The sequence below is a fragment of the Nomascus leucogenys genome, chromosome 5, assembly GCF_006542625.1.
Source record: "Nomascus leucogenys isolate Asia chromosome 5, Asia_NLE_v1, whole genome shotgun sequence".
Classification (NCBI taxonomy): Eukaryota; Metazoa; Chordata; class Mammalia; order Primates; family Hylobatidae; genus Nomascus; species Nomascus leucogenys.
In genome coordinates this window covers 42,380,195-42,392,441 of record NC_044385.1, presented here as the reverse complement: position 1 = coordinate 42,392,441, position 12,247 = coordinate 42,380,195, and positions in this window count along the sequence as shown.

The window sequence follows — 12,247 nt, the reverse complement described above, 5'->3', positions numbered from 1 at the left end:
AAAGGCAGAGTGTGGCCTGGGCTCCAGGACGATGTTGGTTTGGAGCTGTCTCGATTCTCCTCCCCGCCTTACCGTTCTTGAGGGTTTCTGCTCATCAGGCTAAGGCGTCTCTTTTGGGTAAGGCCACAGTGGCACTTCTTTCCAGGCGGTGACTCTACCAGGTGCCTCCTTGGATCTCTGGCTCCTAAGGAAAGAATGGCTAGATTTCTCCCTCGATACGTATTTATTGGAGGAAGGGAGTTGGCTGATAGCAAATTGATTTTCAGGCCATGAACCTGGGAGCCATTCTTCGCATCTCTCTTTCCTGACATCCACATTCAGAGCGTCAGGAAATCCACTTGGCTTTACCTGCAGAGTCTAACCAGAAGCTGACCACTTCTCACCTCCTGCACTGCTACCATGCTGTTGTGAGCCCCCATCAGTTCTTGCCTATCTTGTAATAAATAGCACCTACTAGGTCTTTCTGAGCCTACCCTTCCTCCTAGTGTCAACACAAAAGCCAAAAGTGGTTCTTTCATAACATAAAATCAATCTACTGTTCTGTTCAACCCCTTCGGCAGCACCCATTTCATTGAGAGTAACAGCCAATGTCCTTTAAATGGGCTACTTAACTGAAGGCTAAGAAAATGATACTTGTTACTTAATGAAATTTACTCTGAGCCCAAGATTTCCCTATAATTACCTCAGTTTGTATTCCCATGCCACTGATGACATAGCTGGGATTATTAATAATCAAACCATATATTGAGCACATTCTGGGTACCAGGCAATGAGTTAAGTACTTTACTTTCTTTATCCAATCTCTCTATAAATGGGCGGCATGTGGGACTCACTGAAGTTCAGGGCTTTCTGCCATTGTAGACATGGAAGTTGTTTACTTACATAGGCCAAAAAAGAACTGGTGTGATGTATAGCAGAAAGAACATAAGCCTTATGTTCAAATCCTAGCTCCACCAACTTGGGGCTGGAATGACCTCAGACAAGTCATTTAAGTTTCTCAAGCCTGGGCCTCCTCACCTCTAACATGAAGTTGGGCTGCCGTAAGGATTAAATGAAATAAGGCATAAAAAATGGCCACAATGTCTGGCACAGTTCCTGGCACTCCATAAATGTTCTCTTCCTTTTTCCCTGTTTGCCAGCCCTAAACAAAATTGAGAAGTGAGTGAGTCTGTGTTTAGTAAGATTTCCTCAAAACATCCATAAAGGGGCTTTACCTTGGAACAATCAAAGACCAATTTATTTTAAAGGAATTAGAGACATCTGCAGTTTAAAAGGTAGAAGGCAATGCATCCCATTAAGGAATGGAGCCCTCATCAGTGGGGACAGATGGCCTTCCAGGGCCCCTCAAATTCATGCCACGTGGGCACCTGCCAGTGGCCTCTGTGGGTTCTACTCAGAGAGGCTGTCCTGCCTGCACACTCTTTGTGGATAGCTGCCTATTCCTCCCTTGAGGGCAGGCTCTCACCCAATGACCACTGCACCCCAGTCTTGCACTAGCTGTGTCATTAAAACCCACAATTTCCTATTAAGCTCTAGCTCCATGGCCACCAATTCCATAAGCATCAGAAAAGCTTTGATGGAAGTCTAGATACTGTCTCTGAAATCCCACTCATTTACTCACTCTCTGCTTCATTTACTTGAACGTTTATTGAGCATGTGCTATGTGCCAACAGCTGTGCTGGGTTCTGGGGATCTGAAGTCTCAGCCTTCAGGAAGGTGCTAGACTAAAGTCGGTTTTCCCTAAGTGTTGTGTGTGTATCTGTGGTGCTGGTGAGATGGTTAGAGACAGCATAGCCATCAACTTTTTTTTATTTAAGTAGCTAAGTATTTCTTTTAATATGTATTAGAAAAAAACATATAACTAATTATTCATGCTCATTATTGCTGGAATAGTATTCTTTAGGGCTATGCAAACAAAAACATGAGCTGAATCAGAGAAAGTGATGAAAGAAAATAACATATAGAGGATGCATGAATATGGAGAAATTGTATGAGAAATGCTAGTGTAAATTGAGAGATACATGAACATCCAGAACACAAAGTGGTACAGGCTGGGCTGTGGACTGTACTTAGGGCAAACAAGCCCAGGGGTGGCGAGGGGACAGGAGGAAACAAGGCAGTCACTGCTGTCAGGGTGGGGAGTGGAGCTGGGGGGAAAAACGGGACAAGTGGAGATAAGGAGTCCAGGTAGGCCGGCTTCTCCAGGAGGTAGCAGGTGCACTAGACTTTGAAAGAAGGTATGAGTTTTCTAAGTAGAAATGAGAAAAAAAGGCACTCCTACTAAATGGGGGACCAGGCTGAAGCTCTGAGAAAGGAAATTGTTTGCCTATGGTCAGACAGGCAGTAAAGAGGTTTGAACCCAGGAGTGACACATTCTCAAGTAGTATGGAGCAATGGTTAGGACTGTGAGCCTTGAAGTTGGAAGGAGCATGAGGTCAAGTTTTGGCTCCACCATTTATTAGCTGTGAGCCTTTTGACAAGTTGACTAGTTGCCTTGAGTCTGAAATGGGAATAATCATAATATCTCCCTCCTAAAGATTTTTTGGTGTGAGCATTACATGTGAGAATGCAACTAAAAGTTATTAAGGCTATGTAGCACATAGTAAGTGTGCAATGAATGTCAGGGATCATTCTTCTTAATATCAGGTACTTACTTATTCCATTGCATGCTATTGCCTCCAGAGTGAATTATCTCATTTGACCTTGGTACAGTGCATGCCTGGCACAGAAAAAGGTACAACAAATATTTGTTGATTTGTTGAATGAATAAGCGAATGAATAAATAAATACATGTCTATTTATACATGGAATTAGCTGGATAATACAAATACTCCCCTTTTCTTTGTAATGTTTGAGAATACAATCTAAAAAATCAAAAACAGATGTATTCAAAAGCTTATATATTGTAATAATCTCTGCAGATGATTTCAAAGTTTGTCAAATTTTTCAAAGAACTTGAAACCCTCTAGGGCAAAAACCACAAGAACATTAAAAATATCAGTGGCTGCCACAGAGGTGGCAGGGGTGGTTGAGGGAAGGGATAAATAGGAGGGATGTAATGGTAGACACAGGACATTGTACATTTGTCAAAACCAATAGAACTGTACAATACAGAGAGTGACCTCTAATGTAAGCTATGGACTTTAGTTAATAATAATGTATCAGTATTGATTCACCAATTGTAACAAATGTACTACACTAATGGAAGAAGTTAATAATAAAAGAAACTGTGAGAGCAGAGTATGTGAATGCTATCCTTCTTTTGCAATTTTTCTCTAATCCTAAAATTGCTCTAAAAACCCAAAACCAAACAAACAAGCAAGCAAACCCTCTAGGGACTAAAAGAGGTGATACAGGAAGACAATACTTTTAGACTCCACTGAGGCCCAGAGAGGAATCTCAGCACAGGCTGGCTCAGAAATGAAAGAGGAGAGTTTGTTGCCGCTGTGGTCTGTAACAGAAGCTTGCACGTGAAATAAGAGAGGCCACAAAAAGATGTGTGCCCATGCCTGACAGATGAGCCAAGAATGCTTGTGCTTAATGTATTGGAGAAATTTTTCAAGGACAAGCTGCCCTCGTGTGAAGATTACATTCATCATTATGCCAAGGTCAGCAAGACCTAGTGATGGAGCCTCTCCCATAGGTGCAGGCAGAGATGGACCGCTTGGAATGGGTGGCTCCAAGTCTTCAGGGGCTTGAATCTGAGCAAGTTCCCTCTCCCTGTATCAGAAGGCTCCCTGCTTTTGCAATGGAGGCTCCTTGAAGGTAGGAAGTAGACTGCCTTCCTATCAGGGTGTTGGAAGCCCTCAGTTGGGTTGGATTACCATGCATTATCAAGTAGCCAGGGCTGGCACCATGCACCTACAATGATGGCCATTCCTACCTCATCTGTACCCTCAATTCAGTCTTCTGTCTTCTCTTGTCTGGGATATTCCTCTTGTCTGTTATATATACACAACAACACTGCTATTTCCCTTTCTGGTCTTATTCATTCATATATTCATCCATATATTCATCCTTTATTTCTTATTTTTCTTTTTAATGAAGGTATCCCTGCATATAGTGAAATGCACATCTCTTCATTGCACAGTGTGGTCAGTTCTAACAACTGCATCTACTTATATAACCCACATTCCTTTGAAGATTTCCATCACCCCAGAAAGTTCCCTTCTGCCCCTTCCCCAATCAATCCCCCTTCTACCCTAGAGACAACCACAGTTCTGATTTCTCTCACAATACATTAGTTTTGCCTTCTCAACTCTGTATGCCCACCAGGAAAACTCCTTATTAATCCTTCAAAACCCAGCCAGATATTACCACCAGAATTTATTACTTCCCTCCCTGGGCTCCCTCAGCAATTTGAGTTTTTTTCTTATGTGTCTCTCTCCCCCATTAGACAGTGCACTTGCGAGGAATCATTATCACCATATCTTATTCATCTTTTATAACTAGTGCCTAAAATACAGGAGATATACAATGCATATTCTTTGAATGAATGATGAAAAATATCTTCCAGAAGAACATCTTTCTTTATCTTTTTTAAATCCCTAATTCACACAGTGTTTGTTTTTTGTTTTGTTCTTGCATTTTTAAAAATTGTAAAACCAATACAAGCTTACACAGAAGGGTATAAAGTGAAGAGTAGAAGTCTGACTCCATAGATTAATTGCTATCTGTAGTTTCCTGTATATCCTTTCAGAGATGTCTATGCATTTGCTTTTACACACTCTACATACCTTCTTGAAATTTCCTTTTTTACATAGAAATATGAAACAACAATAATAAAATAATACTTAAAACTAACACATAGCATCTACTATGTGCCAGCTAGTCTGAGCATGTTTTATACATATGTTAACTTATTTTTTTCCTCATAATAGTCCTTTAGGCTAAGCACGGTGGCTTACACCTGTAATCTCAGCACTTTAGGAGGCTGAGGCTTGAGGACTGCTTGACCCCAGGAGTTAAAAACCAGCCTGGTCAATATAGTAAGACCTTATCTCTATGGGAAAAAAAAAAAATGCCAGACATGGTTGTTGTATTAGTCTGTTTTCACACTGCTATAAAAACATACCCAAGACTGTGTAATTTATAAAGAGATTTAATTGACTCACAGTTCCTCGTGGCTGGGGAGGCCTCCAGAAACTTCCAATCATGGCAGAAAGGGAGGCAGGCACGTCTTACACAGCGGCAGGCGAGAGAGAGCCAGCAACAGCAGGGAAAACTGCCTCATAAAACCATCAAATCTCCTGAGAACTCACTCACTATCACGAGAACTGCCCCCATGATCCAGTCACCTCCCACCTGGCCCCTACTCAACACATGGGGATTGTGGGAATTACAATTTGAGAGGAAATTTGGGTGGAGACACAGAGCCAAACCGTATCAATTGTGTATGCTTATAGTCCAAGCTACTTGGGAAGCTGAGGTGAGAGGATTGCTTAAGCCCAGGAGTTTGAGGCTGCGATGAGCCTTGATCGTGCCACTACACCCCAGCCTGGGTAGCAGAGTGAGAGCTTGTGCCCCCAAAAAAAGAAAAAAGTAGTCTTTTAAAGTAGGTACTATTGTTATAAATTTTGATGTTTATTATTTATCATTCTATTATTATTTACTATTAAAGTTTGTTATTTTACATATGAAGTAACTGAGACACAAATTAAGTAATTTGCTTAAGATCACACATCATAGAAATTATTTTAAGTTTCTACATATATATCTACCTTATTCTTTTTAATAGCTACATAGTATTCCATTGAATGGCTGTAACATGATTTATTTAACCAGCCCCTTCTCAAGGACATTTAAGTATTTACAGTTTTTAGCAAGTAAAAATTAGACTGCAATAAATGCCTTTACACTTATAGTGTTACTTTCTTGTTGAAATATATTCATCCTGGCATGGAACTAGATCCAAGATGTACAACTTTACGTCTTAAGAGTTATTGTTAAATTTCCAGCTGAAGTGATCACACCAAATCACATACATACATTTGGCATGGGAGTGCCTGTTTCCCTGTGCTCTCTCTCTCTCTAATTCCAGTATTATTAAACTTTAAAAATTGTGTCTCTTTGATAAGTAGGGTATGTCCTTGTTTTGATCTGCATTTTATAAAACAGGTGTGAGATTGAGTATCTTTTCCATATGTTCAGGACCATGTAGAATTTTTTTCCTATGCTGTTCATGCTTTTCTTTCTCTCTTTCTTCTTTCTATTGGGTTAGCCTTCTTCTTGATTTGTGAAGGCTCTTTGTATATTGAACCACTAGCGTTTTGTCATATATCATGCAAATACCCCCCATTATCATTAATTGTAGTATGTTTTATAATACAAAGAATCAATTTTTCAGCCTTTTCAAGGCTTTTGAACTTGGCTCCATCGTCCTTTCCTCTTTAGCCAGAGAACTTCTGACATTGACACCACATAACTTTCACAGTGAGTCTATGTTGTAACTAAAACCAGCAACCAAGGGAAATTAATCATTTGGAAACAAGGCCACAGAGCTTCAATGGATGCTTCATAAGGTGATAACCGTTTGCTGGATGTGATACCGGTTCAGTGGGTGTTTCACATTGATAGATAAATCCCTTTCCCTAGCAGATGGTGTCAGAGTGGAAATTTTTGCATGGGACAAGTTAAGGGAGTACATAAATAACATTGCATTTGATTCCCAACTTCTTGTGAGTTACAACATGTGGAAGGTTTAAGCAGGTGCAGCCACGTTAATACGCTGGCAGGGAATGATTGATATTACCAGTGTCAACTCCAGGCAGCAAGCAGGATGAATAAAAACATTTCATCAGGGCACTGAGGGACAATCAAGATCCCCAGGCCCTCCGAAAGGTTTTCACTGAACCAAACTCCGGGCATCTTGATGTAGAAGACCTGCCCCCCCACACACTTTGTGAAGGGGGCGGTGCACACAGGAATTTAAATAATGGATAAGAGCCTTCATTTTTCAACTCTCGTCAAAATAATCCCCACACAGTTTTATATTGTAGTTTGTTCCACCTAAAGGACAAAGGTAAAAGTTGTAGAGAAGTTTTCTGGGACTTGTACGTGTGATTCAAAAGCGTCTCCTCTGGTATGCATTTTCTGACTGGTTCAAGGTGGGCCCTGACTTCTATTCAGTTGTTCAGGATTTTTAAAACAGTCTCTCCACCTCTCACGAGATGGATGGTGTACAAAGGAAGGAGACAATGAAACGTTATCCATTTCCTGCTTGTCTTGCCTCTGTATAGTAAGCTTGTTCCCTTCCTTTCTTTCTTAGTTCCCTTCTACAAGGGGTCATTCTAGAAAGAGAGAGAAGAATGAATTAAAAAAAAAAAAGAGGAAGAAATGCTGTTATAACTTTCATCAGCAAGAATCATTAGCAAAGATTAGGAAGCCTGTTTCCCCCTCCCCATTATTGGAAACACAGCAGTAGAAGTAAAACACGGCTATTGGAAGAGAAGCGGTGGAAAGGCCTTAAGAGAGAGGCTATTTACCTCCTCCAGCCACCAGAAATATCAACTATTTAACCTACTTTAACAAAATGAGGGTTTTTTTTTTTTACAAAATGGTGACATATCATGTAATGCTGAAGTCAAATAGTACCACATCTTACCACCTTTCAGTAAGAAAGGGATATTTCAAAGCATGTAAGCTCAATACAGCAATGACTCAAGTGAAACTGGGTATTTTTGTAAGTCACAAAACTACGGATGTTTGTGAATAGTGCTACTTAGGCAGAAAAGAGAACATACAAGAGTTTGTTTTTTTTGTTTGTTTGTTTGTTTGTTTTTTTGAGACGAAGTTTTGCTGTTTTTGCCCAGGCTGGAGGGCAATGGCACGATCTTGACTCTCCTCCCGGGTTCAAGCGATTCTCCTACCTCAGCCTCACAAGTAGCCGGGATTACAGGCATGCGCCACCACACCTGGCTAATTTTGTATTTTTAGTAGAGACGGGGTTTCTCCATGTTGGTCAGACTGGTCTCAAACTCCCGACCTCAGGTGATCCGCCTGCCTCGGCCTCCCAAAGTGCTGGGATTACAGGCATGAGCCACCGCGCCCAGCCTTAAGGGTTTGATTTCTTCAAAAAAATACACCTCCACAAAAAATAACCTTTAAACTAAACCTTTCTCTAGTTCAACAGATAGAAACATTTGACCCATAAACACCAGACTCATTTGCAAAATATTCCTATTTGATGGTATTAAGCTTAAAAATAAAAACATATCACATCTAACTTAAAGAGTAATCATATAATTAATAGGTGGAAAACAGAGAGAAAGATTGCTGGAGATTAAGATTAAGCCCTGCAGAAGCGAATGTTCTAACTAGAAATTGGTTTAATTAATAGCACATTTTACATAATGATTACAGTGTAATTGCGCTGACTAGCAGAGTGTCATTAAATATATCCGTGCTCCTTTACAACACCCTAAGGCTAAAAATAATGAGTTACATTGAAAATCACTGTGCAACAGGTTCATAAATAACATTTAAGCCTATACAAGGCGAATACTTATAAATAATAAATATTTGCCTTTTGTAATTGAAGAAAAAATGACAGGCTTCTTTTTCTACTACCTTGTAGATTGCCATGTTATAATGCTGAAAAGATTTTTCCCCTTGCTTTCTCTAGAAGGTGTTGAATAATTTATTCAAATGCTAATATTCCACGTAGTCTGACTTTGAGGAACAAATATTCCTACATAAAGAATAAATGCCAAGATGCTTATTACTTCTCTTGCTTTACTTTACACCATGTATCCCCCCAAAACCACCATAGTCTATCACACCTGTCAAATGAAGTTAGTGGCCAAATTTTCTTGCAGAGAAGCAGCATTTTTCTTTACCCCTTCTCCCAAAATGTTCATCATGTTCGGGGTTGTTATGGGGCAGCAGCTGCTCCGTGACTTCAGAAAGGAAGTCAACAGTGCCTGATAACTTTTTCTTTCTTTCTTTCTTTCTTTTCTTTTTTTTTTTTTTTTTTTTTTTGAGACAGAGTCTCGCTCTGTTGCCCAGGCTTGAGTGCAGTGGTATGATCTCGGATCACTGCAGCCTCCGCTTCCTGGGCTAGAGCGATTCTCTTGCCTCAGCCTCCTGAGTAGCTGGGATTACAGGCATGCACCACCATGCCTGGCTAATTTTTTTATTTTTAGTAGAGATGGGGTTTCACCATGTTGGCCAGGCTGGTCTCAAACTCCTGGCCTCAGGTGATCCGTCCCCCCCTCGGCCTCCCAGAGTGCTGGGATTATAGGAGTGAACCACCGCGCCCAGCCACTTGATAACTTCTTGATCTCTCATTTTTCTCCTGTGAACCAGTGACATCCGATAGAAGAGGATGCTGCTCCTTTGATCCAGGTAGTTTATACTGGCATAGGCTCAGGTCCGCAGAAGGTCAACCTTCACGAGCCTCCTCTTCTTCATCTCCTCAGCCCTGAAATGGAGTCGCGTTCCCCCAGGGCCTGAGAGAAAGCAGAAGACAGAGCTCCCTGGCAAGGCAGCCTCCAAGGAGGCTTCCCGAAAGCTCCAGAGCTGGGCTCTTAGCCCCTGGCTTCTCTCCAAGGACTGTGGGAAACAGGAGGTCTCCAAGCTATAAGGAGAATACGATTTTATAGGGGGTGATCTTAGGCAGGAAGGAGGACAGAGACATCTGCAGCTCCCTAGGAAAGGACACAGGAGAAAAGCCTCCTTTTCTCAGAGTCCAAGCCACGTCCAGGTGCGGGTGAAGCAGGTCAGGCACTGCCACTCTTGGAAACGCAAAAGCTCCCAGGACAGGAAGCCCTTGAAGGAGGAGGTCACCGCCTTTGCCTTCCCACTTGGGAGAGCAGGTCTTTTTTTGGTGGAGGGAGGCATTGTTGCCAAGCGATGAAGAAAGGACTTTAGCAGTAGCCAGAACTCAGTTCCAGTACTGGATCTACCACGTATCACCTGTGTGATGTTTGGTAAGTCACTTGACCTCTCTGAGCCTCATTCCCTAATCTGTAAAGTAGCATGACACCAGTCTCTGCCCTCTAAGATTGTTGTGAGAATTGAACGAAAAAAATTTTTGGTGTGTGAACTCAGTATGTGTCTCCCAATTAGTCATGGCTGAATCTGTGAGTTCTTATTTATCGCATTATTAGACAGTTTTTTCTCATATTTAGCCAAAATCTTTCTTCTTGTCACTTCCTTCCATGGACTCTAGTCCCTTCTGGAGTGATGAAGAACTGAGGTTTTTCTACTCACCCCCACCCACTTGCACATCCAGTACAACCAAAGGGAATTTTTCACCATCCAAATAATACCTCCCCTCCAATTAAAACCCACCAGGATGACCCATGGTTCTTAGGGAGCCTAAGGCTGAGAATCCTTATTCTGCATGATCTGGCCTCTGCCTGCCTCACCAGCCTCATCTCAGGCCACTCAAGCCCTCATGCTCTGTGCTGCAGAGGCCCCAGGCCTCTTTCTGCTCAGGTAGGCAACTTTCCTGCTGGCCCCAGGATCTTCACATAATGCCTTTTTTTGAAACTCTCTTCTTGTCTGCTTTTTCTAATTAGCTCTTCAGACCTCAGCTCAAACGAGGCTTCTTCAGGGAAGTCTTAGACTAACTCCCCAAACTAGATTAGGTTTCTGCCCCTCACAGCTCCCTCTACTGTTTCTTCATAGGTTTTATCATTACTGAAAGTGGTAGAGTTTTGTAATTATGTGATAAATTATTATTTCCATTCATAAACTGCCCATTCTATGAAGGCAGGGAACCACAGCTGCTTGGGGTTAATAGTGGGCTCACCCATTACCTGTCATATGGCCCCTGTCAATACTTGGCGTGAATGAATGAAGGATGGAAAGAACTAATATCCATTTCCACATGAGGGTCCTGCACATATTTGAAGACAGTTCTTGTGCTTCTCTGCTTCACAATTTAATGATCACAAGAGGAATGATCACAGTGCTCCTGTACTCTCATCATGTTGAGTTGTAGACCCCTCAACAGCCCTGCACTCACACCCAAGGGAGCCCAATAGAGTGAGAGGATTGCCTCTTAGGATCTAGACATTCTCCTCCCACTACTGCACCCAGAGGCTGCATTAGGTCCAAATATACACACGTTTGTGTCTCTGTGTGTATTATATACACACATTGTTCTTTTGTTTAAAAGTAATAGACTTATGATAGCAAATCTGGAAAATAGAGACTAGAAAAATGTAACAAAAATAAGCCTTAGTAATGCAAACAAAAAAAATCCACTCTTAACAATTTGCAATAATTTCTGTGAGTACCTTTTTGCATGTGAATAAGTTATTGTAGCATTTAAGGAAGTACTTCTCAATGATGGGATACAACCCTATGCATTATATAGTGGAAATACCCCTACATACTCATATGTATCCTGCTTTTTCACCAGTATTAAATTATAAAAATATTTCTGTATTATCAAGTAAACTTTACAAATATCATTTTACATAGTGCTGTATCAGAAACCCTTTCTGCTGGTACTTACAATAAGGCTTGGAAGACTATTTTTCTCACCCCCTAAGAAGTCTGAAGGTAGGTGGTTGCTGACATTGCTTCAAACAGGTTTTTGCTTATGGTTGCAATATAATTGCTGTAGCTCCTACCATCACATTTATATTCAAGGCAGGAGGGACAGGAAAAGGATGTGCCATTTCTACCTTTTTTTTAAATCAAGAAAAGTCAACTCCCTCCCAGGGCCCTCAGCAGACTTCCACTTATAAATTCCTGCCTAGACTCTATCTATGATCAACACTAGGTGCAAAGACATCTGGAAACGTGAGTATTTCCTTCTTCCAGCCTATAGGGTTGAAGCAGGCAAGGGAAATTGGGCATCTTTCCCACCTTCTATCAGATTATGCTATTCCATTTGATTCTCAGCTCTTAAAACAAAAACCTTGGCAACTTGCTTCCAAAAAGACCCTTTCCTCCTTTTGCTTCCTGGTTTAAGAAAATCAACCAGATCACAAAGGGAGTTAATAGAAGTGTTTTTGGTTATCATGATGTTTATGGGGGTGCCAAGGCTAACAGACATCATCCAATGTGCAGGAAATCTGCGCAATAAAGACCTGCCCATCCCTAAATGCCAATAGTGTCCTTGTTGACTTTCATTCAATGACAATTATGGGAACTATTTAATCAGAAACAGGGAAGGAAGGAAGGAAGGAAGGAAGGAAGGAAGGAAGGAAGGAAGGAAGGAAGGAAGGAGGAAGGAAGGAAGGGAGGGAGGAAAAGGAAAGGAAGGAAAGAGCATTGTGTCATTAAACAT